Genomic DNA, 10,062 nt, shown 5'->3' with positions numbered 1-10,062 from the left:
TTGTGTTTCGAAGTGATTGTGTGTGAATTAAAGTTATGTGAAATTGCTAATACTGGGATGTTGGGAGCCACAACTCCAGCCCGCACAGACGAATGCACTCAGAATTTGTTTATGCAAGCATGAAACCTATGTGTGTCAGAATTCCAACCTGTAGATAGTGACATTGTCAATAATTATTCTGATGTAACTGCAATTGGATATGAGCCACTCAGGTTTATTAATCGATTTCCCTTTAGCTTTGAAACTGGGCAGGCGGAGACGATCAGGTCAAGGCCTTATAAGGTACCCATTCATTTCTAGGGAGAGATAGAAAGGGAAATAATTAAATTAAAGGAACAAAGAATAATCGAGGAGATTGAAGCCCCCTGGGCTTCTCCAATTGTAGCTGTTATTAAAAAAGGATGGTTCAGTAAGATTGTGTGTTGTTTATAAGAAGTTGAATGCAGTCATAAAGGATAATGCATTTCCATTGCACTCGATCAAAGAATTATTGTGAAGGTACGGAATAGTAAATATTTTACAACTGTTGATTTAAAGTCTGGATACTATCAAATACCTATTTAGGAAGACAGTAAATGTAAAACACCATTTATAGTTAATGATCAACTATTTCTGTTTAATTTTCTTCCTTTTGGTGATAAAATTGCTCCAAATCATTTCTCTAGAGTAAAATGGCGGTTTTGTCTCCCTTAATTGGCCATAATGTTCTTGTTTATTGGGACGATACCATAGATACCATAATTACAGAGAAAACGGCCATAGAACATAACAATAACATTCGTAAAGTTTTAGAACCATTGCGACGTAATGGTATGAAAATAAGTTCGTCAAAGTGCAAATTTCTCTGTAAACAGTTCAAATTTTTAGGTCACATAACCCCAGAAGGTATCCAACTCTGCCCCAGTAAAGTAGCAGCTATTAGATATTTCCCCAGGCCACGTACCCCTAAGGGCGCCCATTCACGCACCGGTACTACCTGCAGGTCTCTGGTTTGGGGCGGAGCTTCAGTGGCCGGACGATCGAAATTGTACCCATACATTATGCAGGCGGCCTGAGTGAAATCAGCTCTACGGGCCGACCAAGCGAAAGGCCCGTGCCAACATGAAATCAGTTTAGTCTACTCTCGGCCACCAGTGGAGAAGGTGTTATCAGAGAGGGAGCTGCAGATTCTAGCTCTTTGTATTGTAGCTTACGAGAAATGTAAGCAGCTGAGAAGAGGGAAAAGGGTTTGGATTAAGGAATGGCTAGAAAAAACAGAAGTACTATCACAAACAAACCTGTTGTTACATTTAGTATGGAAGCCTCATAATTTATTTAATTGCCTATGAATTGTTGAGTCTACATTTCGTAAGCTTTTAGACACTGTGGCACCACATATACAAAGGAAAGACACTTGAATGATATGTGCTATATCTAGGGTTACCACATTTCATATAAGCAATCCGGGACACTCTTAAATCTCACAATTCTCAGCCTATAATATTTATATCTAGATTAATTTATACACATAGTATATATATACACACACAGATCTACATATACAAATGTAGGGACGTATGGAAAAATATCAAGCATTTTAATGGGATATGAAGAAAACAAAACTAAAGAAAATTAATATTTAATGCAAATTACAAGAAAGAAAATAAAGAAAACGAGACTAACTTGGAAAAGTAGTAATCAATATTTATGAAACAAATAAAATTCCTTGCAAAGGCAATTTATGTTCCATTTACACTGTAAAATAGCATCTATAGTTGACCCATCCAACTTATTCCTTTCGTCTGGGCATTGAGCAGTCATCATAGAACAACATTTGCATTATGAGTAGGAATATTGAATAGATATTCACACAAAGTGGATATGATGAAGGATGGAAAACAATCTTTCATGACACATCTTGGTCATACATTCATCACGTTTGTTCTGCAATTATTGATCAAGGAGGATTTTAATAGCTGACCACAGACAAAAAAAGCACGTTGTATGAATTTTTACTCCTTTGTCTTTCAACAGTAGACAAGAAGATTGTATATGTTCCCATACTGGAGGTACATGTAATAACATCCACGTAAAGACATAAAAAATTTCTAAATCAAACTATTTTGCTCTAGTCTTGAGTAGTGACATAGCCTCTGTCTTTGGTTAGAGATATCTTGCTTGAGGGTATGCACGGGCACACTATTCTACCTTGTTTTTCTTATTCTTGTTATTTTGAAGTTTTTATCCTCTTATTATTTCCAAGTATTTATAGTTTATATAAGAAAGATTTATTTTAATGTTATTAATGGTCTTAAACTTCTTATAGTTTTTCTTTATTTCCTTTCCTCACTATTTTCCATTTTAGAGCCATTGGGGTAGTAGCATATTGCATTTCCAACTAGGGTTGTAACATAGGTAATAATAATAATAATAATAATAATAATAATAATAATAATAATAATAATAATAATAATAATAATAATAATAATAGTACATTTGTACAATTGTTTGAATTGGATGATGGCAAACAGTATAAAAGGCCATGGCTACTTATGGTGCTACATCTTATTTTCTTTATCTGTGTTTTTCTTGGTAATGAAGTTTGTTGTGTTTTTCTTGATCATGAAGTTTGTTATTTTATCATATTTTCAAGTGGAGGATATGCTTTTTGTGTGCTTTTCCAAATCAATGTGTCTCGTGATATCATTCTTCCCGCCATGCTCAATACTGAAATTGCAATGGCTTCAAAGCAATTGCTTCCTTGTTTGATAAATGTCCAGTCGCTGGGTTATTCATCACGAAATTTACATTTACATTTTGACATCTTGGGCTGCATGCAACTAATTTTATAAGAGGAAAAAGGAGGCTGTAGCAATCAGTAATGGCACGCTGGTATAGAGGGTTAAAATGAAATGTCACAGTATGTTACTACTCAATGGTCAGCATTTACCTGGTGCTAACCAATTTCATAATTTGCAACCGCGATTGACTGCTTTATGTAAACACAGTAAACCTTTAGTAACATGTTTTGGTTATTCAATTTATATTATCATCATCGTAATTTCAAGGAAGAATCACCATTTTACTATATATCACGAGGTAAGGATTTTAATTTGGTAATTTTTTTTTTCTATTTTTTTATATATTTCAAATGATGAACTAAATGCGGGACTAAGAGCATCCCGTGAGGGTCTAGTCTGGACACGTGACAAAAGTATGAAATTCGGGACATGTTCCGCAAAATCGGAATGTCTGGCAACCCTAGCTATATCACCAAGGCATAGACTTGTATACATTAATGAATTAGTTCCAAAATCTTTTATCTACCAAAATGTCTGACATAGTGCTCGCCTAGTAAGGTTCTTCTACGGCGACTTTTAACCGTAGAATGAGGATAAGCCTGCAAGACACGTCGAAGACACCTCACATACATTAAAGCCTGCTCGAACAGGTCGAGAGCTCTCCGGTCACCTGTAAGTTCAAACCTTACGAATAAAATCACGCCATACACGCAACGACACAGTTAAACCACGCCCACAACGTTCTCACCTGAAGGCTGCAACTGAGCGTGAGTGGGGCCCCTAAGGAAGTAGCTGGGTTCCTTGGGCTCGCTGGGTATTACCTTAAATTCATAAGAGATTTTGGAGATATAGCGAGACCCTTAGATGCTTTAAAGAAAAAAGTAGTAAATTGGTGATTGGAAGAAGAAAGGGCCTTTAACCATTTAAAAGCTGGCTTAACTAGCAATGACTCACTCGCATATCCAAGATTTAGTCGCCTGTTTTTAGTGACAATACATGCAAGTAGAGTAGCTATTGGGACGTAGTTTTACAACGAAAAGATGAAGGTAGAGAGCGACCTTATTTGTTTTGCTTCCAGGGCATTAAAAGGGGCAGAAATGAATTATAGTACATTCGATAGAGAGGCTTTGGCCATTCTTTGGGTTCTAGAGAGGCATCGGTTCTTTTTATTAGGTCAGTCTATTGAGTTGCAAAGTGATCATCGCTCTTTTCGGGACCTCTTTTACAAAGGAGATTTTCCCTCTCGACTCGCGAGAAGGATGGAAACATTTTTAAGTTTAATATAAATGGTTTGCACCACATAGAAGGTAAAGCTAACAAGGTAGTTGATGCCCTCTCTAGAGGTGCAGTAATCGGAGTAACATCTAGGGCACAAAGGAGGAACGAAGAACGTAACCAAAATATTGAAGATCCCCATCAAATAGAGAAAACAGAGAACGGGATGTGAATTCTATCCAGGATTAATCAGATTAATAGAGAGAGTTATCGATTTTGTAATTATCAAACGATCCTAGAGATTTATTTCCAATTCAGAATGCGCCACTCTCTCTTTTCATATGGGAGTCCAACATGCGTAGGAAATGCGGTATGATATTGCGAGGAAGTATTCTGGCGCAGTTGCAGTCCCCCTCCATCCCTCGAGGTCAGATGCTGTCACACATATCAAGCTGCAAATTCAACTGTTGTTTGCTAGCAAAGAGAGAGAGAGAGAGAGAGAGAGAGAGAGAGAGAGAGAGAGAGAGAGAGAGAGAGAGAGAGAGAGAGAGAGAGAGAGAGAATGCACGCATTTTCATTTGTTACACTAATACATCGTTTCCAATGTTTTGTAAGTCTTTATAATTAGAAGGTAAAATTATGATGAACGGCACACTCAATTTAACATATAGGGGAAAGGGGTTTAATGGAGAGAGAGAGAGAGAGAGAGAGAGAGAGAGAGAGAGAGAGAGAGAGAGAGAGAGAGAGAGACTTGTTTCTAGTAATTTTTAGTATTCCTCTTCCTCTTTATTCACATTATTTATTTTAGGGTAGGCCGTTTCTTTATTACTGTATCAGCCTCTTATTGCAAAATTATATTGTCTTTGATATGGTTATCCGATTGAAATTTAATTTTTTATACTTTTTCTTGGTCATTGAAGTTCCTGCCTCTCTTATATTTATAGTTAAGACGACGAAGGTTTCTGTATTTTATCTTCCTTCATTTTAAAGACAAGTTTCCCTCGCTTCGAAGGTGAAGCCTAACATTGCATGCTATTTGGGTAGTGGTGTTTGTTCATAAATATTTACAAGAAAAATATGAGCCTATGTATCTCGGTATTCATGCCTGCAATATTAATAAAGTTTTGCATTTGTTCCCTTCTTCCGAAATATTAGTAATTCTAGTGGCTTTTATTTTCATGGTTAATGTTCATAGTGTTTCACATCGTGCTTTTTTTTATACTAAGATGAGATGAAATGTTTTAAAATAGTTTCGTAATTCCATTGTGTACATATCATTTACAGGCAAAAGTAAACAGCATTACAACGGACTTTGCAGGAAGTTAACTTAAATAATTTATTTTCATCTAAAAAATTTTTGTGATATCGATTTTGTATAACAAGCTGGTTGACCCATACTTTGAAAGTCACCCAGCTTGATTTACTGTTTTGTTCGTTTAATTGTATGTATTTAAATTTATTTTAATCGTGAAATTTTTCTTGACGTGATGGAGGAGACAATGTGTGAAATGATTCGAGTTCCAAATGTTTGCTGAAGTGATTTGGTGGTTCAATTTGGACATAAGGAATTGATTATACCATCAATAAAGTTTTCAGCGATTTAAAGGTCGTTACAGTAATCTGTAATTTTCGTTTTACCATGAAAGTTAGATCGTACTAAAAATTCAACACGCTTCTGAATTCCTGGATGGCGATATACCAGAAATAAAGGTAAAATGTTGTAGTTTAACTGCATGTGTGTTGACATTATTATTGATAAAACATACTACTGGACTGAAGATAATTTTCACCATTTAAATCACTGTTAATTTTATATTCCCTTCCTTAAAACAACTTACTATGAGATTCAGGGCCCCTATAACACGGTTTTTTCGCAATAACTTTTTTTTCTATGAATTTCATAAATATAACGCTTATTCAGAATGCACATTATATCTACACATAAATTTTGACTATATTCTGCATTACGTAGGTTGAATAAATTTGGTACTTTATTAAGTAAAAGTGACGATTTTTAAAGACGGGCCAACTTACTCAGAGAAAAGGTTTCGAACGCACTCGTTACGTAACTTATGACGGCATTTCTTCTCTCTTTCTCGATCGATGATTGGTTATACGTAACGAAGGCTATACCTCTGCCAACAATAACACAAAAGTGTAAATAAAAGCAAAGCAGTACACCTTTATGAACTCTGAAACCTCTCCACTGAGAATTGTCATAATGAACAAACGAACAAAATATGTTAATAAATACAAAAAGACTTCGATTATTTGTCTAACTCCCAAAATAAGTTTCCTAAGAAATTACAGTCTACTTTATAGGTCACAATCAGATTGACAAAGTGTATGGAATAGTTGGTAATTTTCAAAAACCTAGTAGACCAGCTTGATTTGATAACTGCTATATCCAATGTCAAGCAATTTTTATTCATTGTCTATCTACCTACCTATTTACTGTAAAAAAAAAAAAAGATAGCCGGTACCATATTTTCGCTTTAAACCTTCACCAAACCTTCATGAGACTTCACCCACTTTGGCCTCGTTATGAATCAGGATAACACTGAAGGCTATCATGGGCATTGTTGGATCAGAAAATTCAAATTCTGGCTATAAAAACTCATTTCTCGAGTAGTTGTAAGAAGTGCTAAATGATCCTCAATGATCCCAGCATTTGGCCTAAACGTTTAATTCATGCATACTACTGTTGCGGCAGTACTGCTACAGTAGTATTACTACGCCTGCACTGATACCCCACCCACATTTATGTATTGTTCCGCCATTCATAAAGTCTTTGTCATGTTTTTTCACTGTGCAATAAGCCATGGCCTCCTCAGAAATTAAGTTTAACATTAGATGATAGGTTATTTCATTAAGCTGACAAATTATGGCAACTGGGTATGTTATTGCCGACGTTGAAGCTATAGATAAAGTATGGTATCATTCCTTCATTGCATTATCATCTTTACTACTATTTGTTTTGCTACATGTAGTAAATATTTTAAAGGATAAATGAATTATGTTCACTTTACTTCTATAGATTCCCATTAGATGTACAAATAAAACTCCTAAAACTATTCATGATTTATTTAAAAAATGCAGTCATGCCCAAAACATAGCCAGCACGTTCGTACGGCCTAAGAAGAAGAAAAAAAATTATATCGGATGATCCGTTGGTCTGATGGAGATTTTAGCACAAAAATCTTATTTTAACAAAAAAAGTTATATAAAGACTGTTTACATACAATCTCTCTCTCTTTCTCTCTCTCTCTCTCTCTCTCTCTCTCTCTCTTCTCTCTCTCTCTCTCTCTCTCTTGGTGGCATAGTGAATAGTTAATGGAAATGTTCAAAAGCCTGAATGACATTACAAGTATTATAATCATGTTACGCTAAATACAAATCAGACCATAAACATTGGATTTAAACTAGAAACTGAATAATTACCTATTCAGGCTATAATAGATATGGCCAAGGGCTTTCTCATGACTGTATAAAGTTGCAAGTCGTAAGACAAATGCAGGTTTGCAACCATGGGGGCAATTCCAAATCCTGTTAGCCATTCTTGACTGTTATGGGTTTCAGACCAGATGGAAGAAGGTGAATGGGTGTCTGGTGGATGGGCGGGGCAAAATTTTGTCCATAGGTGTTTACATTGCTTACGTAATGAATGTTTTCGACTCTTGGCTCGGTATCACTGGCCATGGCGTCGGCTGGATAATTTTTACTCTATAAAAATTAAAACCATCGGGTTTAGGTTATTGATAATGCTGACAAAATTTGTGTGTGGTTGTAAAATATACATATGTCAACTTTCAGCTACACCCGATGTTTTGATAAGGAGCAAAGTCCAAAAAACCGTGTTACAGAGGCCCTGAATCTCATAGTAGTTGAGTGTTAGTTGTAATCTCCTTCCTGATTGTTTTGATGTTGTTATGAATCACCCATAATGATTCTCTTGTTTTTGGAACGAGATAAATAAATCCATGCTGATACGATAATCACTGCATATTGAGGTTTCTTGTCATCCAGTGTGCAGGCGAACCGTTAGGTTGTAACTGACAGACTCGTGAATACAACTAACTTTATTTCAACCGACAGCGAGCTTTTATAGCATTTTCAGTGAAAGAGTGTCACAATAAATTCGAGCAGATCAATACAAGCAAATAGTCATGAACTAGCTATCAGTACGAGAGGGAACATGAAAAAAATATATATATAAAAAACCTAAATACCGTTACATTGTACGAGTGTGTGTGTTTGTGCGTGATGCAGGCTATTATGAAATGACATTGTATAGTTTTCTCTAACTAGGAATTTATTGACAAATGGAACATGCACCGAAGACCGAATAGAAACAAAATATCATATGAGCCTTTTGTGTAATACTTACCTTTGTAACTATTGAAATAGACACCTAATGTCCAGTTACTAATCATACCAAATTTATATACAATAAGTTCCTGAGTTACAGGTCTGTAGAATGAATTCCTTAGAATCATGAGTATTTAAAAGAATATATATAAATGTAGATAGCCTAGGGAAGTAAACTATCTTTTCATTACTTCTTCAATTCCTAAAGGTCATAGGGAGCTCTAGCACTTGGAGCTGCACTGAAGATGTTTTTGAAATAAAAAAGTACGTGAAATGTTTTCCCAAAGGTAGAAGGCTCAAAGGTAAACATTCCTTCCTCATAGTATAGATAGGAGAATATCTTACACCCATCCAATGGTCTGAAAACGACCTAAAGAAACCAAGAGAGAAGAATGAAAACAAGACAAAACACCCAGCAAATAGGAAATCTCCAACTCGCTAGATCAAGGGAACCATCGTCCACCTTCCATCTGGAGGCTTGATTTCTTATTCATCCGGTCATCCTACCGTAACCTCTCAGGAGATACGGTTTTCGTAGGGCCCTTTCATGATGGGACAGATGTTACTTCTCCCATATCGTGTTCAGGAGGTGCCCTTTCTGTCTGGTCATATATCTTTAAGGAAAGGAAGAGGTATTATTTCTAAGACTTTATTTTCTTAACCAGAGTTGTGATTATTGGCCTGACTATGTATAAATAAATATGTGTGTATGTGGCTTCTGGAATTAACTAAAAAACTCAATCGCAGCACTATAAACCTTTATCCACGGATTTGGTGATTATATATATATATATATATATATATATATATATATATATATATATATATATATATATATATATATATATATATATATATATATATATATATATATATATATATATATATATATATATATATATCATCGTTATCCCCTACGGCTATTGACGCAAAGGGCCAAGGTTAAATTTCACCAGTCGTCTCTATTTTGAGCTTTTAAATCAATACTCCTACCTTCATCATCTACTACTTCATGCTTCATGGTCCTCAGCTATGTAGGCCTGGTTCTTCCAACTCCAATAGTGCCTTTTGGAGCCCAGTTGAAAGTTTTATGAACTAATCTCTCTTGAGGATTGTGAAGGGCGTGTCCAAACTATGTCCATCTATTCCTCACCATGATCTCATCCACAAATGGCAATCGAGTAATCTCTCTTATGGTTCCCTTTCTAATCCTGTCCTGCCATTTAACACCCAATATTCTTCTAAGGGCTTCGTTCTCAAATCTGCAATATCCGTTGGATAATGTTCCATTGTCATAACAAGACTCTTGTCCGTACAGTATCACCGATATATCTAAACTGATATATAGCCTAATTTTTATATGTAATTTCAAGCGATTTGATTTTCAAATTTTACTTAACCTAGCCATTATCTGATTTTTTTTTTAATCTTTCATTTAACTCAAATGCTAAAGACCTTATATTAAAGATTATAGTTCCTAAATATTTAAATGATTCAAACTCATTAATCTTATAACCTTACAATGATAATCTCATTTTCCATTGCGTATTCCGTTCTCATCATCTCTGGCGATCTTCTATTTATCTTGAGCCCAACCTCAAGTGCTATATCATGCATTCTGGTAAGCAAATATTGCAAATCCAGTGGTGTTCTGGTAAAAAGGACAGCTCCATTATGATACTCTAGGTCAACTAATTCC

Source organism: Palaemon carinicauda, chromosome 13, assembly GCF_036898095.1.
Source record: "Palaemon carinicauda isolate YSFRI2023 chromosome 13, ASM3689809v2, whole genome shotgun sequence".
Taxonomy (NCBI): Eukaryota; Metazoa; Arthropoda; class Malacostraca; order Decapoda; family Palaemonidae; genus Palaemon; species Palaemon carinicauda.
Note: the sequence above shows the minus strand (reverse complement) of the source record.